Source organism: Rana temporaria, chromosome 4, assembly GCF_905171775.1.
Source record: "Rana temporaria chromosome 4, aRanTem1.1, whole genome shotgun sequence".
NCBI classification, from domain to species: domain Eukaryota; kingdom Metazoa; phylum Chordata; class Amphibia; order Anura; family Ranidae; genus Rana; species Rana temporaria.
The window spans coordinates 170,734,334-170,758,785 of NC_053492.1; the positions used below are offsets into that span (position 1 = coordinate 170,734,334).

A 24,452-nucleotide genomic window follows, 5' to 3' on the forward strand; every position below is an offset into this window, starting at 1 on the left:
TGAACGTTATGGGCCGTTCGCGCCAAATTCAAGTGGCGCGTCATGGCCCATAATTCACTGCGGCACCGCAGTGCATTGCTGGCTGATGATTGGCCAATCACAGAAAACCGTAATTGGCCAAAGCCAGGGTGGCTTATGTAGCGCGTTCCGGCGTGGAGAGAGAGATTTCATTTGAGTTAGATAGAGCAGGCAAGTCAGTTAGCTGCAGTTACAGTGTGTAAAGGATATAAATGCATCCCAGGTGTTGTATATATATTTATACACTGTATTCAGTTTAGCTAGATCCGTTCCTGTAGTCTCTTCATAATATACTGACAGGCAGGCAGGTGATGGTGCTAGCTGCAGTATTTTCACTTAGTGTACTGTGTCCCTTGCACAGTGTACACCTAAAGCTTACCTGAATACAATAGCTGGTGTTCTCATACAAATACAGGCAGGGACCTCCAGGATTCAGTTTTAGTGTCCTTTGCCAGTGTGAAACTAAAGCTTACCTGAATACAATTGCTGGTGTTCTCATACGAATACCACAGGCAAGGATCTGCAATTATTGTCAGTTAGTGTACTGTGTCCTTTGCAAAAATGTACCAGTTTCAAAATTACAAACAGATTCTACTTAACAAACCTACAGTCCCTGTCTTGTTTGCACAGCCTGTATACTGCTGTTCAGAGTATATAGGACCTGGGGGCCCCACGCCTTTCCTTTTTTTTTATTTGGGTGCGGGGTTCCCCTTTATATCCATACAAGACCCAAAATGGCTAGTAATGGCCTGGGGGGGGGGGGGACCCATGCCATTTTTTATCAATGATTTTCATCCATATTGCCGGGACCAGACATTACATTAAAGCCGCAAGCAGTTTCAAATGACTTTTTTCCTATAGAAATGTCATTTTGTGCAGGGACAATTCTAAACATGTGAAACACGTGCCATTTTACAGGCATACTATAGACTCCCAGTAGGTACAATATTTAAAAAGAATATTTCACTTTTTTTCACTTTAAGCATCATTAAAATCACTGCTCCTTAAAAAATGGCAATTTTCAAAACTGTTTATTTGCATTGATACATGTTCCCTGGGGCAGGACCCGGGTCCCCAAACCCTTGCAATAACTTGCATATTAGCCTTTAAAATGAGCCCTTTTGATTTCGAACGCTCGAGTCCCATAGACTTTAATGGGGTTCTAAATTTTGTGCGAACGTTCGGTCCGTTCGAAGGTTCTGATGCGAACAAAACCGGGGGGTGTTCGACTCATCCCTAGTGTCAGGGAAGGAGGACAGTTCAAGATTGTGTATATAGAGAGGAAGTTGTACCGGTTATTGTTTCAGTCAAGCTGGGCATCTTCCTTAAAGCGGTAGTTCACCCTCACTGACATGATTTTACCATCGAGACAGGCATTGTAGCGCGAGCTACAGTATGCCTGTCCCGATTTTTTTACCCCCGTACTTACCGTGTACTCGTACATTAAAGATTTCGGCTCCCGCGGGGAATGGGCGTGCCTATGGAGAGGGAGGATGATTGACGGCCGGCCCTGGCACGTCACTCTCCCCGAAGACAGCCGGAGTAGGTCTCGGCTCTTCACGGCGCCTTTTTTTTTTTTTCGTTTATAGGGTGAACCCCCGCTTTAAACAATTCCTATTCACCATCCAAGTTATTACCCCTAACAACAAAAACCAAGCTCAAAGACTGTTCCTTGTGTCTGGATAGAAGTGGAAAATGCTTGTCGTCTGGCTGTGCAGGAGTAGGGAGACCAGTGATCTGCAGACCCTGTGGGGGTAGTGCTACACAAAATTAAGGGAGGTCCTCTAGGAGCTTAGAAACCTCACTGCAATACAAACCATGACATAAATGAAGCCAACTTATATTCTAGGACAACTGTTGTGGGATTTTACACTTTTAAATGTACCGTACCTCATGTGAAACTCAGGGTGCAATAAATGAGATAACCTGCGATATGACTCACTTGTGTGACAACAGTTTAATTAGAGAAAGAAGCGATGGAAAGATATATAATTTCACACTTCAGATATCCGTATGATAAAAAGCAATTATTTGTTACACGTCTGTATATTGTTTTTGTAAATAAATTGTATCCACTAAAATACTAATGGGACATGTTTCACATCTGAGAATCCCAACACAAGAAACTGTCATTATGTAAAAGCAGCAATATGTCTTACCTTACCAAACAATCAGAATCAGAGAAAAATGTATCTTCTTGAACTAGGTGATAGTCTCCCTCTCCACTTCACACTTCTATGACAAAAAAATAAATATATTATATTAGTTATACAGTATATCCTAAATAAAAATTAGGTTTATACTTCTAAAGAAATTAGTCAGTAAAGTTCTATTAAAGAAAGAAAGGGGACTTAAACTATGGTGACAGCATACTTTCATTTTACATCAGCATTGTAATACAATGCAAACAATAGTTAACCAATATAAGCTTACGTCTATCTCTCTTTTCACGTTGCGAGTACTGCGTGCCTGTCTGCTGGCCATCACTTTTCACCACTTCCTGGATTCCCAGCTTGCTTTGCAGCTTCTCCTCTGTTGTTTACTTTTAAATTTTAAAAGTACTACACATCCCATGGTACCTTGCTGTCTGCAAGCAGCGATTCCCTTACTGACTCCAACTCCTGAAACTCCTCCTCTCAGCATCTCTGTATGCCACGTAATGCCATGACACAGCAGTGCTGTATCATTTTATATCCAGTGTGAAGCCTGAGGGCTTTTACACAGGAGTGTTGCGCTGGCCAGACGGTAAAAAAAAGTCCTGCCAGACGCATTTTTGAGGGACTGTAAGAGCGGTGAATATGCAGCTCCTACATCAATGGGGCAGCGCCTCCAAAACATCACAAAACTGCGTTTTTTTGGGGGCTTAACCCTTTTCGGCCACTAGCAGGGGGTCAAAACTGCAACGCTAGCGGCCCAAAAATCGCAGCAAAAACGACGTTATACCAACCTCTCCACCACCATGGCCAAGACCAAACAGCTGTCCAAGGATGTCAGGGACAAGATTGTAGACCTACACAAGGCTTAAATGGGTTACAAGACCATGGCCAAGTAGCTTGGTGAGAAGGTGACAACAATAGGTGTGATCATTCGCAAATGGAAGAAAATAACTGTAAATGTCCCTCTGTCTGAGGCTCCATGCAAGATCTCACCTCGTGGAGTTTCAATGATCAGGAAAATGGTGAGGAATCAGTCCAGAACTACACTGGAGAATCTCTTCAATGATCTCAAGGCAGCTGGGACCATAGTCTCCAAGAAAACAATGGGTAACACACTACGCTGTAAATAACTGAAATCCTGAAGCGCCCGCATTCCCCCCCTTCTCAACAAAGTTTGCTAGTTTCTGAAGTTTGCCAATTAACATCTGAATGATTCAGAGGAGAACTGGGTGAAAGTGTTGTGGTCAGATGAGACCAAAATCTAGCTCTTTGGCATCAACTCAATTTGTGGTGTTTGGAGGAGGAATGTTGCCTATGACCCCAAGAACACCATCCCCATCAAACATGGAGGTGGAAACATTATGCTTTGGGGGTGTTTTTCTGCTAAGGGGACAGGACAACTTCACTGCATCAAAGGGACGATTGATTGGGCACATGTATCGTCAAATCTTGAGTGAGAACCTCCTTCCCTCAGCCAGGGCATTGAAAATGGGTCGTGGATGGGTAATCCAGCATGACAATGACTCAAAACACACGGTCAAGGCAACAAAAGGAGTGGCTCAAGAAGAAGCACATAAAAGGTCCTGTAGTTATCTAGCCAGTCCCCAGAACTTAATCTCATAGAAAATATGTCAAGGGAGCTGAAGTTTTGAGTTACCAAAAGGTCAGCCTCAAAACCTTAATGACTTGGAGAGGATCTGCAAAGAAGAGTGGGACAAAATCCCTCCTGGATGTGTGCAAACCTGGTGGCCAACTACAAGAAACATCTGACCTCTGATTCGCAAAGGGGTCAAATGCTTATTTCACTCATTAAAATGCAAATCAATTTATAAAACTTTTTTAAATGCGTTTTTCTGGATATTTTTGTTGTTTTTCTGTCTCTTGCTGTTAACCACTTAAGGACCGCCTCCTGCACATATACGTCGGCAGAATGGCACGGCTGGGCACAAGCACGTACCTGTACGTCCTCTAACTGCCCAGCCGTGGCTTCACGGCGCGCGCCCGCAACCCGGTCCGAAGCTCCGCAGCCGCGGGACCCGTGGATGCGATCGCCGCCGGAAGTCCCGTGATTGGTCCCCGGAGCTGAAGAACGGGGAGAGCGGTGTAAACACAGCTTCCCCGTTCTTCACTGTGGCGCTGTCATTGATTGTCTGTTCCCTGATATAGGGAAAGGCGATCAATGACGTCACACGTCCAGCCCCGCCCCCCTACAGTTAGAAACACATATGAGGTCACACTTTACCCCTTCAGCGCCCCCTAGTGGTTAACTCCCAAACTGCAATAGTCATTTTCACGGTAAACAATGCATTTTTATAGCATTTTTTGCTGCGGACATGACAATGGTCCTAAAAATGTGTCAAAATTGTCCGATGTACCCGCCATAATGCCGCAGTGACGGAAAAAATAAATAAATAAATAAAAAAATAAAAATCGCTGATCGCCGCCATTAGTAGTAAAAAAAAAAAAAAAAAGATTAATAAAAATGCAATAAAACTATCCCCTATTTTGTAAACGTTATACATTTTACGCATTTTACGGCCTAAACTGAGAAAAAAAAAAAGTTTTTTTAATATCTTTTTTGAGGATATTTATACTTATTATAGCAACAAGTAAAAAATATTGATTTTTGTTTATAGCGCAAAAAATTAAAACCGCAGAGGTGATCAAATACCACCAAAAGAAAGCTCTATTTGTGGGAAAAAAAGGACGCCAATTTTGTTTGGGAGCCACATCGCACGACCACGCAATTGTCCGTTAAAGCGACGCAGTGCCGAATCACAAAAACTGCCCAGGTCCTTTACCTGCGTAATGGTCCGGGTCTTAAGTGGTTAAAAAAACAAACAAAAAAACTACCATTAAAATGATAGGACTGATCATTTGTCAGTGGGTAAGTGTACAACATCAGCAGGGGGTCAAATACTTTTTGCCCTCACTGTATCTACTCCCCCCGACCTTTGCCCTCACTGTATCTACTCCCCCCCACCTGTGAAACACACTTGGATTGCTTGTCAGAGGAGTAGCAGTGTCTACTGTATTTGTGAATGAGCCCTCAAAAAATACTGGAGGAACATTTGCATTCATCAGTCAGGAACCTGCGCATGGGACGACTTCATTGTTCAAAACACAAGGCCAAGTCGACCGGTCATGGTCTACAGCAGAATAAAGTGAAGGTTCTGGAGTGGCCATCTCAGTCACCTGACCTCAGTGATTGTTCAGTTACATTTAGGGATGGGCTTTGTATTCGAGTCGAACTCATGTTCGATCGTTTGTCGAAATACGAACAAAACGGGTCATTCGCGCCAAATTCGAGTTACGTTTCACAGACCATAATTCACTGCGGCATCGCTGGCTGATGATTGGCCAAGCATGCACTATGATCCGCATGCTTGGCTAATCACAGCTTCCAAAAAATGGAGAGCCATAATTGGCCAAAGCCAGGGTGGCTTTGGCCAATTATGGCTAATGGGGTTTAGTACACGCCCCACACTATAAAAGGCCGTCTGCAGGTCGGCCTTGTGTCGTGGTGGTTAAGAGAGGAGAGAGAGAGAGAGAGAGAGAGAGAGAGAGAGAGAGAGAGAGAGAGAGAGAGAGAGAGAGAGAGAGAGAGAGAGAGAGAGAGAGAGAGAGAGAGAGAGAGAGAGAGAGAGAGAGAGAGAGAGAGAGAGAGAGAGAGAGAGAGAGAGAGAGAGAGAGAGAGAGAGAGAGAGAGAGAGAGAGAGAGAGAGAGAGAGAGAGAGAGAGAGAGAGAGAGAGAGAGAGAGAGAGAGAGAGAGTCATTTTTTGCAGGTAGATAGAGCAGGCAGGCAGGCTAGTCAGTTAATGTTACAGTGTGTAGAAGATATATATGCATCTCAGGTGTTGTACATATATTTATACACTGTATAGTTTAGCTAGATCAGTTCCTTCTAATTTACTGGCAGGCAGGCGATTGTGCTAGCTGCAGTATTCTTACGTGGTTTATTGCCTGTGTCCTCTGTAGTTTGCACCTAAAGCTACTTGGTGTGTACTGACCGTGTGCTCTGTAGTTTGCACCTAAAGATTCAGGAGCAGTGATTTTAATAATGCTTAAATAAAAAATAAAAAATGAAAAATTCCTTTAAATATTGTACCTGCTGGGTGTCTATAGTATGCCTGTGAAAACGTCTTTGAGAACCCAGGTCTTGCCTGAGGGAACATGTATCAATGGAATAAAAAAAAAGTTTTAAAAACTGACGTTTTTGATGAGTCCTGAAAAAACGACAGTTTTTAAAACTTTTTTTCCATTTATACATGTTCCCTGGGGCAAGACCCGGGTTCGCAAAGACGTTTTCACAGGCGGTTTAAGCTTCAAAACCTTAATGACTTGGAGAGGATTTGTGAAAAGGAGAGGGACATAATCCCTCCTGAGATGTGTGCAAACCTGGTGGCCAACTACAAAAAACATCTGACCTTTGCAATTGTTAACCTGCCTAGCGGTATTCCCGAGTCTGGCTCGGGGTGGAATTTCAGTACCATTAGCGGTATACCTGAACCAAACTCGCGATCGCAATGCAGGATCGAGGGAAAGATACTTACCTTGTCCCTGTATCCTGCAATATCTCCCCGCTGTGTGAGCGAGCTGTCTCCTCGCTCAATTCACACAGTGCCCGAGTGGCACAGAGCTCCCTTCCCTGCGACGCACGGGGGCGGAGATCGGCGCCAAATTAAAAAAAAAATATCACACAATACATACAGTATACTGTAATCTTACAGATTATAGTAGTGTATAAAATAATTAGCCATCCCCTTTGTCCCTAGTGGTCTGCCCAGTGACCTGCATGCACTTTTATATTATAAATACAATTTTTTCTGCCTGGAAACTGTAGATTGTCCATGGCAACCAAAAAGTATCCATGTCAAAAGTGGTTTTAGACCAGCTAGAAAACAGCGATAAAAAATTAGAATCACTTGCAGAATTGAGCGATAGCGATTTGTGGGGAAATTCGTCTTCAGACACTGAAAGTAATGACAGCGACAATTCTGCAACTGAGCAAATTTCAGTGTTTTTGATTTGATTACATCGATACATTTGTATTCATATTATTATATTATTTGTTATAATTATAGTTATATTATAATTTTGTGTTTCAAACTTTATCATGCCCAGGAGGTCTACTAAACTCTTATTTGGACAGATTTAAGTGAGTTACAATATAAAACGCCAAATTTCCATGCAAAATAATGGTACCGCTTTCAGCACCTAAAATCTGACAATCATAAAGCCAGGGAGGTTAAATCATATTTTGTGAAGGGGTCAAATACTTATTTCGCTCATTAAAATGCAAATCAACTTCTAACTAACTTTTTTTTTATGGATTTTTGTGTGGTTATTCTGTTTCTCACTGTTAAACTAAACCTACCATTACAATTACAGACTGATCATTTTTTTGTCAGTGGGCAAAAGTACAAAATCAGCAGAGGATCAAATATATTTTCTCTCACTGTATATCCTGCCCACCATATCCTCATTATGGACCATATATATTAGTGGATTTGCATTGTACTGCATGGTTTATTTTATATGTTTGTGCCACCATATACTAATTGTATTTTATGGCATTTCTTCTTAAACATGCAAGGGGTGGAGGAGTTTACACTGCCCATGAGGCTGCTAGATCTGATAAAGTCAGTAGTGAAATAATGATAATAAATAGAAGATATGCATTACCAATTACTGCCAAATGAAGAGCAACCATTCTAAAAAAAAAAAAAAAAAAAGGTATAATTCACCTTGATACACTAAGTAGTTGCAAACATATGTACAGTTTTACTAACACACGCCAAAATTTGGATGCAGGCATTAAAGCCCAACTCGGGGCAAGTAAAAAAAAATATATTTTTTGCAGGGGGGCCGTGTCTGCACTGCAAGGGTTAATTGAAAAGGGAAATAAGGATTTACTTACCCAATTGAAGGTTCCTCTCCCCGCAGCTTCTTCCCCACTCTCCAGTGGTCTAGATTCCCGACATTAAATCATAGTAGGGTCAATAGCCCTGCATTGGACATGACACCGCCGAGTGACAGTCCACCATTGGAGTAAAGTGAAATATACACAATCCAACTGGTTTAGTTAAAAAGTCTAGTGTGTTTTGTTGCTTTAGCTTTGTTTTACATTTAGTTATTTATACCTTTCCTATTCCCTTGACTCAAATAACATAGTCCTCCTTTTTCTAAATTGCTTACAAGCAAACGGACTGACATAATACCGGATTTCATGTCATCAGCACTGTGATTATGTCAGTTAAACTGGCTGAGTCACTTGGTGCAGTGTGTGTCAATACATCCTCACTTATGAGCCAACTGAGCTGTTGGTCTGTGTTCAGCACAGGAAAAATTGCTTCATGACCAAGTTCCTCAATGTTTTATTTAGTACAACTCCAGTGGAGACACCTAGTGGAAAGGCTGGGCTGTGATCAATGTGACCTGATGTAAAACCAGCTTACAAAACATGTACAAGAATGAGCCCCACAATTGTTCTCCAGAATTTACACTTTATTTTTTTAAATGCGGAAAATGGCACATAAAAACAAAATAAAATTCATGCTCAAATTTTTCTTAACATTTATGAATCACCCTTTACAACTTAAGAACAATAAGGATTTAAATAACAGGATGGGAAAGTTTTTAGAAATATGGCACAATTTTATATGCACGTTTGGCATACATGTCCTTAAAGGACACCTTTCTTAACATATTACACCCAAATTCAGGATATAACATGTAACAAACAGACCGGCCCCCGCACCTCCCACTGATCCCTGCTGTGACAGATAGCGGGGTTGTTATTCCTCCCTGCTGTCACAGTATTTTGAAAAAAAAAAAAACACACTCACACACGTGGTCGAGCAGGGCTCCGTCTGCGTCACCGATTGACAACTGCAGGTCTGGCAGCCTGTGGTAGTTCATTCATGCTTCTGTCAGATTGCTGCCTTACTCATACGGGATGTACTGGCAAGCAGACACACTGGCAGATCTGCTGGAAACCTGCATGGCAACTGCAATCTAATGATTGCTGGTGCAATGCTTTACAAGCTCAAAAAAAGAATAAAATAAAATAAAAGTTGCAGATTTTTTTTACCTGTAAAAAAAAAAAAAAAAAGTGAACATACCCTTTAAGAAGGACCTGCAGTCCCAAAAGAGTTTTCCTCCCTGAACCCCCCCATCCTCTGCAATCGGAAATGGACCACCATTCTTGCCATCTGTGCCTAGGTGTTGGTCCCACAGCTTCCTGGGATCTGCACATTACATTTTCCAGCTGCATGGGCAGGGACAGCCTAAGCCCAGAAGAGGCAGCCGGGCTTCCAATGACATCAGATGGAAAGATAGCGGTGTGGACCCTGGCTGCATCTGCTGGGAAGGGGAGTATCTAAATTGGAGTATACTGCAGTAGAGGGGAGACCAGTACCTTACTAAGTTCATAGGTGTAAATTTAACTGCAGAGAAGATAGTCATTCACTAGTAAAAATAAAGAGACTTTATGAGGGTACCTGTACATGATGGGTGCTCTCAGGCCACCCTCATGAAGTTTCTGATTGTTTGGTCAGAGACAGTCACACCAGTGGCCTGCTGGAGGTTATTTTGTAGGGCTCTGGCAGTGCTCATCCTGTTCCTCCTTGCACAAAAGGAGCATATACTGGTCCTGCTGATGGGTTAAGGACCTTCTATGACCCTGTCCAGCTCTCCTAGAGTAACTACCTGTCTCCTGGAATCTCCTCCATGCTCTGGAGACTGTGCTGGGAGACACAGCAAAACCTTCTCGCAATAGCACATATTGATGTCCTGGGGGAGTTGGACTGCCTGTGCAACCTCTATAGGTTCCAGGTATAGCCTCATGCTACCAGTAGTTACACTGACCCTAGCCAAATGCAAAACTAGTGAAAAAAAAGAGTAGGGAAAAAAAATGTAATGTCATTGGCCTCCACCTGTAAAACCATTCCTGTTTTGGAGGTCGCCTCATTGTTGCACCTGTTAATTTCATCAACTCCAAAATAGCTGAAACGTATTAACAACTCCCTCTGATACTTAACTGACCAGGTCAAAATCCCAGGAGTTTAATTGACTTGATGCTAGACTCTGATTAAAAGGTGTTCCTTTCATTTTTTTAAACAGTGTATATAATAAATAAATAAAATAAAAAAACCCTGTGGGAATTAAATACCACCAAAAGAAAAATCTATGTGTAAAAAAAATGAAATGAATTTCATTTGTGTTGAGTGTTGCATGAATGAATGAATGAATGAATGAATGAATGAAAAACTTATATAGCGCGGCACATGCGAACTGAATCGCCTCTGGGCGCTTGATGTTTCGTGTCTCATGACATCAAAAGAGCAGAGTTTTAATCTGTCTTCTGAAAGTCAGGTGGTTTTCCTCCAACCGAACGCTGGTTGGTAAAGCGTTCCATAGTCTCGGACCTTGAAAAGCAAACCTTCTTTCTCCTTTGGACTTGTATTTGGTTTTTGGCACCTTGACCAGATTTTGGTCGCTGGATCGCAGAACGCGATTAGAATTGTGAGGTTCTATCTTGTCGCAAAGATATTGCGGCGCCTTCCCATGGATGCACTTATGTGTCAGGCAGAGTGCTTTAAATGCAATTCTGTCTTTTACTGGCAGCCAGTGAAGGGTTCTCAGCGAAGGTGAGATTGATTCCCATGTCCTTTTCCCAGTCACCAGTCTGGCGGCCGTATTCTGTACGACTTGCAGACGAGCGATTTGGTACTTTGGGAGCCCGAGGTAAAGGGCATTTGCATAGTCCAGTCTGGAATTCACGATTGTTCCCACCACGACTGCTACGTCTTCTTTGGGAATAAATGGAATGAGTCTGCGTAGTAGGCGCAACAAATGGTGCGATCCGCTGACTACTGACCCTATTTGTGCGTCCATTGTCATGAAGGTGTCAAAAATGACTCCTAGACTTTTGACTTTGGAGCTAGGGGTGATGCTTTGGCCCAGAATGGGCGGCGGTGTCCAGGTTGTTGCCAGTTGACTCTTGCGGCTGGCGTGAAACATAAGAAGTTCTGTTTTGGAACTGTTGAGTTTAAGATAACTCTTAGTCATCCAGTTTTCTATCGAAGAGAGACATTTCTCTAAACTGAGATGATGATCCTTTTTGTTGCAGATGCGAAAATACAATTGCGTATCGTCTGCATAAGAGTGATAAAGTAGTTCTTGGCTACTGATAATATCAAAGAGAGGGCGAAGATAGATGTTGAACAGTACCGGTGACAGGGGGGATCCTTGGGGGACTCCACATGGCACAGTGCGTTTTTCCGACGTGAAAGATCCCAGTTTCACTGTTTGTGAACGGTTTTCAAGAAAGGAGGAAAACCATGGTAAATCACCTTCTGCGATTCTGGCTACCTCGGCCAGTCGCATCAGTAACATTTTGTGGTCTACTGTGTCAAAGGCTGCGCTTAGGTCCAGCAGAACCAGGAGACAGGATTCTCCCTCGTCTGCGGCCTCGAGGGCATCGTCCCATATTTTGAGTAAGGCCGTTTCTGTCCCGTGTCCGGGACGGAAACCTGATTGAAATGGATCGAGTAGATTGTGGGTATCCAGATGCTGTTGCAGCTGTTGTACCACTATTTTCTCCATTATCTTGGAGAGAATATTTAGGCCTGTTATGGGGCGGCGGTGAGTTGGGTCCTTGGGATCCAAGTTAGGTTTTTTCAGGATGGGCTGAATTGTGCCCTCTTTCAGCAGGGATGGCACTATGCCTTCCTTAAATGACTGATTTATAAGCTGTGTGATGGGAGGCGCCAGAATGTCGGCGCATTCCTTCAGCAGCTTGGTGGGAATGATGTCATTGGGTGCTGTGCTGTTCCGCAACGCACCAATGATATTTTTGGTGGTATCGATGGAGATGGGTTCCAGAGTGAACTTAGTTGATTGTAGAAGGTTTCTGTTGGTGTTTTGTAGTTGATTGAAGAGGGGGCTGAGGGGGGTATTATTTTGCAGAATACTTACCCGGATTCTTTCGATTTTGTCGATGAAGAAATCCGATAGTTCATTACAGAACTCTTGGGTGTCTAAATTGGGGACTTCAAGACATCCCGGATTCATGGTCTGGGTGACCATCTTGAATAGTTCTCGGGGGCGGTTCATGGCGCTGTTAATCGTCATAGAAAAATGATGTTTCTTTGCTTTGAAGATTTCTTTATGATATTGTGTTGTTATTGCCTTGTAGATGATGAGGTGATCTTCTGAAGGGCTTCTTTTCCAGGCGGCTTCCGCCCTTCTGCGCTCTTGCTTCAGTAGGGACAGCTGGTTGTTGAACCAGCCGGACTTTTTTTTCCGGATGCGGACTTTGCGTTTCGGTGCTACTAAGTCGGCTGATTGTAGCAGAGCTGCATTTATGGCATCCAGTGTATCTGAGGCTGTCAACTGAGGATGAATAGTTTCGATTCGGATTCCCAAGGTAGATTTGAAGAGTTCCGAATGGAGCTTCTTCTGAGATCTAGCCCAGTGTATTGTCACCGGCTTGGGTGCTTTTATAACTGATGGAATTTTGGAAATTATGAAACTAATTGCATGGTGGTCTGTCCATGGCAAAGGTTCATTTCCCAAAATGTTTATTTTCAGATTTTGTCTGAAAATTAGGTCGAGTGTGTGACCTGAAGCATGCGTGGGACCGCATATAAGTTGCTGTAGTCCTAATCCTTCCAGGTGATCGATGCAGGCATCCGCAATGGGATCCTGTGAGGAGTTGGCCCACAGATTGAAGTCCCCGAGCAGCAAAAGATGTTTGCTGTTAAGGGTATAAGTGGATATGAACTCCGTTAATGATGGTAGAAGCTGCGATTTTGGCCCAGGTGGCCTATAGCAGAGGAGAATGTGAACAGTCTCCTGGGGGTTAGTTTGAAGTTGAAGAGTAAGGGTTTCCATAAATGGAAGAGGATTTTGAAGGACCGGCTTAGTGATTGCAATATGAAACTTATGGATCACCGCCAGGCCTCCTCCTCTTTGCCCTATTCTGTTTTCCGTTATAATTCGATAATTTTCTGGCACCAATTCTCCAAGAATGGTGTTGCAGTCGTCTGAAAGCCAGCTTTCTGTGATAAAGAGGCAGTCTAGATCGTTTTGTAGTAAGAAATCGTGGATTTCTGATCGGTGTTTTACTGCCGATCTTGTGTTGATCAAAGCACATGATATCTGCTTGAGCTGGGTTAAATGGTTGAAATTTTTGATGGTCGATCGTTGATCGAATCTCAAAAGTTGGTCTATTTTTAAGGCCTTTTTGGTGACGGCTGGTAATACTGTTGCGAATTGTCTCAGACCCCAAATCGTTTCTGCAGAGTATCGCAGTTTAACCATTGTTGCCAGTCACCGGGGGGGGGGGGATTAATTGCAATAGAGGGAAGATTCGCTGAATCCTCTCGCTTGGCCTTGGTCCAGAGGAAGGCAAAAAAACCCTGGCAGTGCTAAGCCAATTTGCTGCCGCAGGGAAAAAAATTCCTTCCTGATCCCTGAAAGGCGATCGGACGAAACCCTGGATCAAGTACTGTTTGGAATGGGGGGAAGGGGGGGAAGAAGGGTGTCACTGTAGCTGAGGAGTACCAAGATGGCCGCCGACCGGGCCACAGGCCTCAGGTTTGGGGGCTGTTTGGCTTGGTGGGTATGAGCTGGTTGTTAATCCAGGGGAGGATGGGATCCTCCAGGGATAGGGGGATGATCCCTGACAATTCCAGGAAAATTTCCAGGCTGTCAGTGCTCCTTTTTGCGGCGCACCGCTAGGCCGCGGCTGAAGCCGCGGTCTTTCCTAATTGCGGCGGCCGCGAATAAGGCCTGGTCTGGCGCGGATGCGGGAAAGAGCCGCAGATCGCCAGAAAAAAGCGCTGCTATGCGCGGCGGGTGGCCGGGGTGATTATGGGTGACTGATTGGGGTGCATGCGGCTCTAAGAGAGCCGCAATTTGGATCGCTGGAGTGGCTGTCCTGAAAAGGACGGTCACTAGCGATTCCTGGGGGTGGAAAGATGGCCCTGAAAGACAGGGTCTTACCTGAAGAGAGGGGCCCACGAAGGGAAGGAAGGAACCGGTCCTATGGGCTGCAAGTTGATTCATGCAGCAAAGATTGTAGGAGCCTGCCTGTCTGCAGTGTCTAGCTGGCTATCTGTCTGGTCCCTGGAGAGAGCAGACTCGTCGGGAAGCGTCCTACTCCCTCACTGACCACTGCATGACCACGTAATTGCCAGTTAAAGTAGCACAGTGAGAACCTCATATAGGATGGATTATTAAAACAAAACGAATTTTGTTTACTGAATTCTTCCTTAAAGCGGTGGTTCACCCTCCTTAACATCATTATACCATTACATTCGGCATCGTAGCGCGAGCTACGGTATGCCGGTCTTAAATTTTTAATCCCCGTACTCACTGTGCTATGGATCATTGAAGATTCCGACTCCCGCGGGGAATGGGCGTGCCTATGGAGAGGGAGGATGATTGACCGCCGGCTCTGGCACGTCACGCTCCCCGAAGACAGCCGGAGTAGGTCTCGGCTCTTCACGGCGCCTGCGCACAGGCTATGCGCAGGCGCCGTGAAGAGCCAAGCCTATTTCGGCTATTTCCGGAGGAGCGTGACGTGCCAGGGCCGGCCGTCAATCACCTTCTCTCACCATAGGAACGCCCATTCCCCGGAATCTTCAATGATCCATAGCACAGTGAGTACGGGGATAAAAAATGTAAGACCGGCATACTGTAGCTCGCGCTACGATGCCGAATGTAATGGTATAATAAAAAAAAAAATTATTTTTTTAATAGGGTGAACCCCCGCTTTAATATATTGTATTTATAAAAATACCATGGTGTGAGGTTGGCAAAGGAATTTTAGTCAGCATGACAAAGGTCAATTATTTTATCATACAGAGCTGCTGACATACATACTTAGCTAAAATGTATGTATGTACATACAGTACCTCACAAAAGTGAGTACACTGAAGAAATTACACTTTGCTACAGTGTAAAATAGTGAGAGTACAGCTTGTATAACAGTGTAAATTAGCTGTCCCCTCAAAATAACTCAACATACAGCCATTAATGTCTAAACCGCTGGCTACAAAGTGAGTACACCCCTAAGTGAAAATGTCTAAATTGGGCCCGAAGTGTCAATATTTTGCGTGGCCACCATTATTTTCCAGCACTGCCGTAACCCTCTTGGGCATGGAGTTCACCAGAGCTTCACAGATTGCCACTGGAGTCCTCTTTCACTCCTCCATGACAACATCACAGAGCTGGTGGATGTCCGAGACCTTGCACTCCTCCACCTTCCGTTTGAGGATGCCCCACAGATGCTCAATAGGGTTTAGGTCTGGAGACATGCTTGGTCAGCCAATCACCTTCACCCTCAGCTTCTTTAGCAAGGCAGTGGTCGTCTTGGAGGTGTGTTTGGGCTCGTTATGTTGGAATACTGCCCTGCGGCCCAGTCTTGGAATGCTGCCCTGCGGCCCAGTCTTGGAATGCTGCCCTGCGGCCCAGTCTTGGAATGCTGCCCTGCGGCCCAGTCTCCGAAGGGAGGGGGATCATGCTCTGCTTCAGTATGTCACAGAACATGTTGGCATTCATGGTTCCCTCACTAAACTGTAGACCCCCAGTGCCAGCAGCACTCATGCAGCCCCAGACCATGACACTCCCACCACCATGCTTGACTGTACTCCTCACCTGGTTGCTACCACACACGTGGCAGCATGTGAACTAAAAAGGTTCATCTTGGACTCATCAGACCACAGGACATGGTTCCATTAATCCATGTCCTTAGTCCACTTGTCTTCATGAAACTGTGTGGGCTTTCTTGTGCATCATCTATAGAACAGACTTTCTTCTGAGACCATTGGCATCTATACAGCGATTAGTGCTATAAAAATGCACCGATTACTGTGTAAATTTTACTGGCAGGGAAGGGGTTAACACTAGGGGCGAACAAGGGGTTAACCGTGTTCCCTAATGTGTGTTCCAAATGTGGAGTGAGGGGACTCGCTATAGGAGATGACAGATCGTGGTTCCCAGCTTGCAGGAATTCACGATCTGTATCTCCTCTCCTGTCAGAACAGGGATGTGCGCGTTTATACACACACACACACACACACACACACATCCCTGTTCTGCCGCTCGTGCCCGCGATTGCCCATGGCCAGCAGTCATCGCGACCGCCGGTCATGAGCAACAGCACCCTCGCTGTGCACCGGGCGTGCCCGTAATTACGATTAAGGGAACGACGGTCAGCAAGCGGTTAATGGCTGTGTGTTGAGTCATTTCGAGGGGACGGCAAATTTACACTGTTATACAAGCTGTACACATACTACTTTACTTTACTACATACTATGTTGTAGCAAAGTAATTTCTTCAGTGTTGTCACATGAAAAGATATAATAAAATACTGACAAAAATGTGAGGGGTGAAATACTGTATGTATATTAGCTAGACAAAATAGCGGGATGCGATTTGCACATAATTGTTGAATGATCACAGTAGGATTTGCTTATGATACACTGTTGCCAATTGTGGTTTCTCTACTGACTTATGACTTTATTCTGTTACCTGTAACTATAACCATTTTAACCCGCTCTATAGAATATATATTGAAATACCACAATAATCTTTAAAGATGATCTCCATCAAAATGCACTGTCTCTGAAATCGCGTTCAAAAATAAAAAGTTGATATTAACCTCAAATAAAGTGTATATAAACATTTGTGCAAGTTCTATTTAATGCCACAATAAATTTCAAAGATCGCTAGCTTTCCTAATCTATGTTGTCAAGCCTGTTCAGAAGTAAGCATCTTTGTGATGCTTGGTGGCAATGTCCAAAAGCGGTGCATTTCTACTATGATTTCCATTCATGTCAATGGAAAGTGGTGTTTTTGGTGGACTTTTCAAAACCCACTGCACCCATATTGCAGTGGCGTGAAGAGGATTAAAGCCTAGTACACATTGGCCGAATGTCGGCTGACATTGGCTGGTTCAATAAAAACTGTCCGACATTCGGCCCATGTGTATGACAGCCGGACGTGCCTGCTGGAAAACCAGCATCCGACTAGCTCCCGATCATCAGTCTCAGTCAATGGTTGAGAGCACTGACCAGAGTGTTCTGAAGGATGGGCTATCCCCATGTCAGAATACAATAGATCAGTGGGAGATTGTTGTACCGACATCAGATTGTTAGTACCGCAGCTCTGACTGCAGCTGTTAGTTTTTCTTTTCGTTGAACGGAAAAAAAAAGTAGTGTGTCCCATGGGGCTTTATGCCTCATGCACACCGAGCGTTAAAAATGCTGCTTTTAGGGCATCTGGCTTTTTTTTTTCTGCCTCTAAACGCCCCTTTACATTAGCCTATGTGTCAAAGCGCAGTGTCACTATTCAGCTGAAAATGTTTCACCCAGTTCATTTGCCATGTCAATTTAATATACTTTTTTTGTCAAAATGGGTGGTGCCAACAGAAGAACCCATGGCTGGAAATGCAGCCAATTGAGCACACAGCCTTTTATGCACTATGCATTTCCAAGGCTACTACTGTGATCCAAGCTGCTCATTTTTTTTTCTCAGCTCAACTCAGTCCAGTTTACTTTCAAAAGGTTTCTGTGGCCATAATATGTCACAAGAAAAAGCCTTGGAGCCTTTAGGTGGCTCACGTTACGTAGCCAATTCATAGGGGTATAAATAGCAGGACAACTGCTGGTTTGCAAACATGTAAAAAAAATATTTAATTTAGTAAAACCTCTCTAACTACAGTGGGTTATAACCATTTCACGGATTGCTCTAGCTGTATACAGCATATGCATTCAATGTAAACTGCTTTCTGCTCAAGGGAGTTGCAATATACAAGTAACCACAATGACTACATTTAATATACAGATTGCAGTCATCCGCTAAGCATGTGTATTTAAAGTGTTTACACTAAATTACTGGCTTAGCCCTCCCTAAACATTGATAAGGCAATTGCAGAAAGACAGAATTGCAAGCATTTCCATCTGTAGATTACTGGAAGACTAATCATGTTCTTACAAAGAGTTGTGGGAGAAACAAGAGACAGATTGCAGGCATTCTATACTATATCAGTGGAGGAGTATCCGATGTCCACATTGAACATACTGTAACTGTACTTACCAGTGTTGGTCACAATATAAAACATTTTGGTGGTAATTGTTGGTGTAAATATATACCATAATACGGTAAATGTTTTATTTTGATCCTGTGTAGTCAAAGTGGTTGTAAACCCAGACATATACCCAGTGTATGGACTAGCCTCAGGTGATACACAGATTAATAAAATCTGCATAGTTGTACATGTTTATTAGGTAGCCCTCCGTTTGACAGTCTTGCAACACACACAGATCAAAGGATTGTTTTGTCTCAGCAACAGGGGGCAGGGATCTGGTGTCACCCACCCACTGGAGAGCTAGAGCACAGAGTTCAGTGTAATCTGAGCTCCGATTGGATGGAAGAGTCGTACCTCCCTCCCCGCAGTAAACAAAGCACAACTGAGACGGGCACTCACAGGCTGTGTGCTGAAGCTCCCTCACCCATTTCCCTTTCTCTCTCTTGGAGTTGAGAAAACCTGTCAGAAGTCCCCATGAAGATAGCAGTGGGACAAGGCGGCAGAGAGAAATCGCACTCTGTGCTTTGGACTGAGACAACTACACACTATGAAAAACACAATTTGTTAAATTTTCATGTCAGGTTTACAGCCACTTTTGCTGAGTGCCCAGCTCTACCGAGCTATTTGGCCCTACACAAACATTCCACACCGGATACATCTTCAGTGTATACTGAAGTCCAGCTACAGACATATCTTTCATAAGCAACAATGATAGTCCATTTGTCTGCCATCAGAGTTTCATTTGAACTCGAGCAACTGTTTGGTTTTAAACACATGCAATGAAAAATTGTAAGGCCTAACCATGATCTTCTTTCTGTTTTTTCCCTTTTGGACGGCTAAATATACCATTCAGGGTCCAAGCACACTGGGCTTAAAAACTCCAGTTATTTTGGCAAAAAAAAAAAAAACACTCACAGGCAAAACGCTTAACTCTTCTAATAGCAGCTCATGAAAACCCCAAATCTACAATCTCAGAAAATTTGAATATTGTGAAAAGGTGCAATATTCTCCGCTCAAAGTGTTCCACTCTAATCAGCTAATTAAGCCATAACACCTGCAAAAGGTTCCTGAGCCTTTAAATGGTCTCTCAGTCTGGTTCAGTAGGAATCACAATCACAAGAAAAAGGTGCACAAGCAACAGGGATGCCCGCAGCCTGGAGAGGATTGTCAGGAAAAGGCCATTCAAAAGTGTTGGGGACTTTAACAAGGAGTGGACTGAGGCTGTAGTCAGAGCATCAAGAGCCACCACACACAGACGGATCCTGGACATGGGCTTCAAATGTCGTATTCCTCTTGTCAAGCCACTCCTGAACAAGCAACGTCAGAAGCGTCTTACCTGGGCTATAGAAAAAACACACCTGATCTGTTGCTCAGTGGTTTAAAGTCCTCTTTACTGATGAGAGCAAACTCTGCATCTCATTTGGAAACCAAGGACCCAGAGTATGGAGGAAGAATGGAGAGGCACACACTGCAAGATGCTTGAAGTCCAGTGTGAAGTTTTCACAGTCTGTGTTGATTTGGGGAGCCGTGTCATCTGCTGGAGTGGGTCCACTGTGCTTCACTAAGCCCAGGGTCAACACAGCCGTCTACCAGGAGATTTTGGAGAACTTCATACTTCCTTCCGCAGACGAGCTCTATGGGGATGCCGACTTCATTTTCCAGCAGGACGTGGCTCCTACCCACAAAACACCAAAACCTAGTTCAATGACCGTGGTATTACTGTGCTTGATTGGCCAGCAAACTCGCCTGACCTGAACCCAATAGAGAATCTATGGGGCGTTGCAAAGAGAAAGATGATTCGAGACCGAACAATGCAGAAGAGCTGAAGGCCGCTATTGAAGCATCCTGGTCTTCCATAACATCCTAGCAGTGCCACAGGCTAATAGCTTCCATGCCACGCCACATTGAGGCAGTAATTGCAGCAAAAGGGGCCCAAACAAGTACTGAGTACATATGCATGCTTCTACTTTTCAGGAGGTCCGGTATTGTTCTATGTACAATCCTTGTTTTATTGATTGCATGTAAAATTCCAATTTCCTGCGATTGTGGATTTGGGGGCACAGCTGGGCACAAGGGCGTACATGTACGTCCCCTTTAAGAACTCAGCCGTGGGTCGCGAGCGCACCATCGGTGGCGCGCTCACGACCGGTTCTGAAGCTCCGTGACCGCAGCGCGATTGCCGCCAGTGTCCCGCGATCGAGTCACAGGAGCTGAAGAACGGGGAGAGGCGAGTGTAAACCAGGCATGTCCAAAGTCCGGCCCGCGGGCTAATCGCGGCGCGGTTTTGAACGGCCCACCTGGTTATCTACACATATGTATCTTTTGTGGCCCCCGGCGACCTCTCAGTGCCGGGGGCCTCAAAAGATATACTGTATTCATCACCGTATAACACACACTTTTATTGCTGTTATACGCCAATCCCTGCTGCTTGTGGGTGAGGAGGAGCGAGCGCCGCCAAAATAGCCCGAACCAAGTATGCTGTGTTCTCAGCTAGGCTTAGCTCCACTCGTAGTCAAGCCCAGTGCCGCCATTGGACGTGCGTTATGTCCATCATAGAAGCCGGGCCAAGGGGCGGGACTGCGAAAGGAGCCGAATACACAGGACATCCGGCTCTATCTCGGCGGCAAAATTTAAAAGCTGGCTGCAGATGGACACTTGGGCACTGCTGATCATTCCTAGCAATGGTGAGTGCATTCCCGGCAATGGTGGGTGCTACATTCCCGGCAATTGGGGGTCTGCAGATGGGCACTGACACTTATTTTGCTTCACAGTTTATTTAAAAATGTTTAAGTTTTTTCCCCTGAAACTTCCCTCTTAAAGTGAAGGTGCGTGTTACACGCCAATAAATACGGTATATCCAAATAATACACCTGAGCTCATCTCTTCACCACACACAGCCACAAAGGCAAGAGAATTCTTGTTGGGCGTTGTATTCGTGCTCGAACGAACACACTTAGACTGAACTTTAATGATTCAAAGAATGTCAGGCAAAATGGTCGGCCCTCGAGCATGCTCATTTCATCAAATCTGGCCCTCTTTAAAAAAAGTTTGGACACCCCTGGTGTAAACAAACCTTCCCTGTGGCTTGTCACTGATCGTCTGTTCCCTGTCATAGGGAATGACGATCGGTGACGTCACACGTACAGCCACGCCCCCCTCAAGTAAGAAACACTTAACCCCTACAGCGCCCCTAGTGGTAAACCCCATCACTGCTATTGTCATTTTCACAGTAAGAAAAAAAAAAAAAAATTTTACTTTTGCGCAAACCAAACGCTTATTGCGTTTTTTTTTTTACCAAAAATATGTAGAAGAATACGTATCAGCCTAAACTGAGGAAAAAACTTTTTTTTATATATTTTGTGGGGATATTTATTATAGCAAAAAGTAAAAAATATATATATATATATATATTTTTTTTAATTGGTCGCTCCATTTTTGTTTATAGCGCAAAAATAAAAACCGCAGAGGTGATCAAATACCACCAAAAGAAAGCTCTATTTGTGAGGGGGGAAAAAGGATGCCAATTTTGTCTGGGAGCCACGTCGCATGACCGCGCAATTGTCAGTTAAAGTGACGCAGTGCCGAATCGCAAAAAGGTTAGGGTCCCTAACCTGCATAATGGTCCGGGTCTTAACCAGTTAAGTTGCATTAGTGAAATAAATGATATTTTGCACGATATTCCAGTTTTTCGAGTTTCACTTGTATCTGATTGTTCCTTCTTTTCTCACTCAACCCCCTCTCCCTACCCTCTCTTGTCCTTCCCCCTCTTCCCTTCATCACGTTGGGGGTGGCTGGTTGGACAGCATTAAAGTGATGTCGCTGAATGCAAAGGGATTCAATATACCAGAGAAAAGATGCATGCTGCTGAATGATTTAAAGAGATTCCATGCGGGTGTAGCTTTCATACAAGTGACTCACTTTAAAATTTGCAAACTTCCAATCCTTCAAAATGGATTCTACCCTCTTACCTATCACTCCACTAACAGCCAAGTCAAAAGGGGTCTCCATATTGTTGTCCAGTAAAGTTTCCTGGAAATACCAGGATTCTATCAAGGACCCCGCAGGACGCTATGTTTTCCTCAAGGGACTTATAGGCAATATTCAAGTGACCCTGGCAACTATATACACCACCAATGAACACCAAGATGCCTTTCTTAATCATACCCTAGAAAAGCTTCTGGAATTTACAGAAGGACAGTTGATCCTCGGTGGGTACTTCAGTGTCCCTCTGCTCCCCTTGGTAGGCACCTCCTCAGGCTCTTCTTCAGTTCCCTTGGGCCCCCTGAAACGGATAGCCAACTCTATCCATAGAGCCCAACTGATTGAAGTTTGGCGGTTGCATCATTCAGGAGAACGTGACTACATGTTCTACTCTGCCCCACACAAAATTTACACTAGGATAGACTACTTTTTAATCCCCTCAGCGGTGACTATGATGCAATGCCGACGCTTCGTTCTAAGGTAAGGTTCATACTAGCTCATTATGCCTTCACCTTACAGTTTTTTTTTCTTTTTGTGGGTATACAACTGCTTTAAAAACACAATGGGGTTTATTTACTAAAGGCAAATCCACTTTGCACTACAAGTGCACTTGGAAGTGCATTCGTTGTAGATCTGATGGGGGGGCATGCAAAGAAAATAAAAAACTGGTGTTGTACTGGTGTTATACCTTCCCAGCTTTCCCCTACAATTTGCCTACTGATCTATTCAAACAATACAACATTTCAAAACCTCCTACATTGTCATTGGCTTCTGCAGTCTGAACTGGTTTCTTTTTCTTTGTATTTGAGGATACACTGGTATGGCCAAAACATACATCATAGAAAGTTCACATCAGAGAGGGTAACCAGACACTTGAATCCACCCATTTAATGGTTTAGTGGTTGGACAAACAACCACTTACTGTATATCAAGCAAAGCAGCAGATTCAATTTTGTTATACACCTAATGTACCTTGTTAGCTTTCCCACCGCCTGCCATGATTTTAGATTGTGACTTGTAAAAATATCTAATGCATTTGTGTTGTGCAGAGTACTAAAATTATGCGCTGGAAGCTTCTTGAATACAGCAATACCCTTTGCTTTTATGGAGGAATATCAGAACATGTCTTTTCATGGAACAGGAACAAGGAGCATACAATTACATATAAACACAATAAGGATGGTACTTTCTCTGATTACATTCTATCATAGATAACATACTATAATACTACAGCGCCACCTGCTGCATAGATATAATGCATACAGTATTGTCAGATTATTAGCAACCATGCTGTTGTTCCTTCCAACAATTTGTTGTGAATTTAACAAACAGAGCTTTTCGGTTGGAGGAGAGAGAGAGCGAGAGAGAGCACAGGAATGAGCTCATCAGTGCTCCATTGCTGTTTAATCGTATTTATGCTTTGATTGCAATGGAAAAAAGTAATAGTCTGGACATTTCAGTATATGGGGTTTGGCAGTGCTGTCTTGAACTGAAAATTATCTGAAACGAATTACATATTTGTTTGGTAGTTAAAGACAATTTTCACATCTGTATTTTCATTGTTAATGGACTACATAGGAAAAATTAGCTTTCTTCTTGCCTAAAGCTCCCTGCAAGAAAAGAATATACGAAAAGCCTGGTTTGAGGCTTGAGGTTGTGTCTAAAATTCCTGTTTATCAGCAAAGCAGGCATCTCTTGCAAGTTGTTTGACCTCGCTGCCTATTCAAGTAAAAAATAATGAAAAATAAAGGATGTGCGTTAAAAGTAGACGTATTCCTTGCTTTTCAGTTTGAGCCAGACAATCAAACAATACTGGCTTTTTATTTGTCTTCCAGCTGTAAAACTGCTTTCACACTGTTCCATTGCAAAACGTGGTAAAAATGTATATGTGTTTTTGCTGCATGCAACTCCACAAAAAGGGCATTTTTGAGGAGATTTTCATTTATTACAATGGGGAGATGCATTTTTGGTACATTGTTTTACCGCACCAAACATGCACCATGCAGGACTTTTAAAACCACAACTGACTGGCGTAAAGAGCTCCATAGGATTTATTGGAACACATTTTTCATCTGCTTTTGGCAAGGCACAAATGGAAGAAAGAAAAACTGATTAGTGTGAAAGGGGCCTTGCCTTATTCCTAACTTGGTTGCTGCCTTTTCGCATCTCGGGGGTGTGTATTTTTTCGTAGTTT

General features: G+C 43.7%; 1 protein-coding gene across 6 annotated transcripts in view; it reads right to left on the reverse strand.

Moving 5' to 3' along the window:
* Window positions 1–24,452, reverse strand: part of PLD1 (phospholipase D1) — a 268,255-nt gene that overhangs the window by 189,845 nt on the left and 53,958 nt on the right. For 3 of the 6 annotated variants that reach the window (XM_040349370.1, XM_040349367.1, XM_040349369.1), the window contains exon 2: window positions 2,178–2,253. The gene's annotated coding sequence lies outside the window, so the exon portion shown is untranslated. Of the gene's footprint in view, window positions 1–491; window positions 513–2,177; window positions 2,254–8,095; window positions 8,243–24,452 lie in introns of those variants that run through there. The other 3 variants (XM_040349371.1, XM_040349372.1, XM_040349373.1) reach the window with 3 other exon arrangements.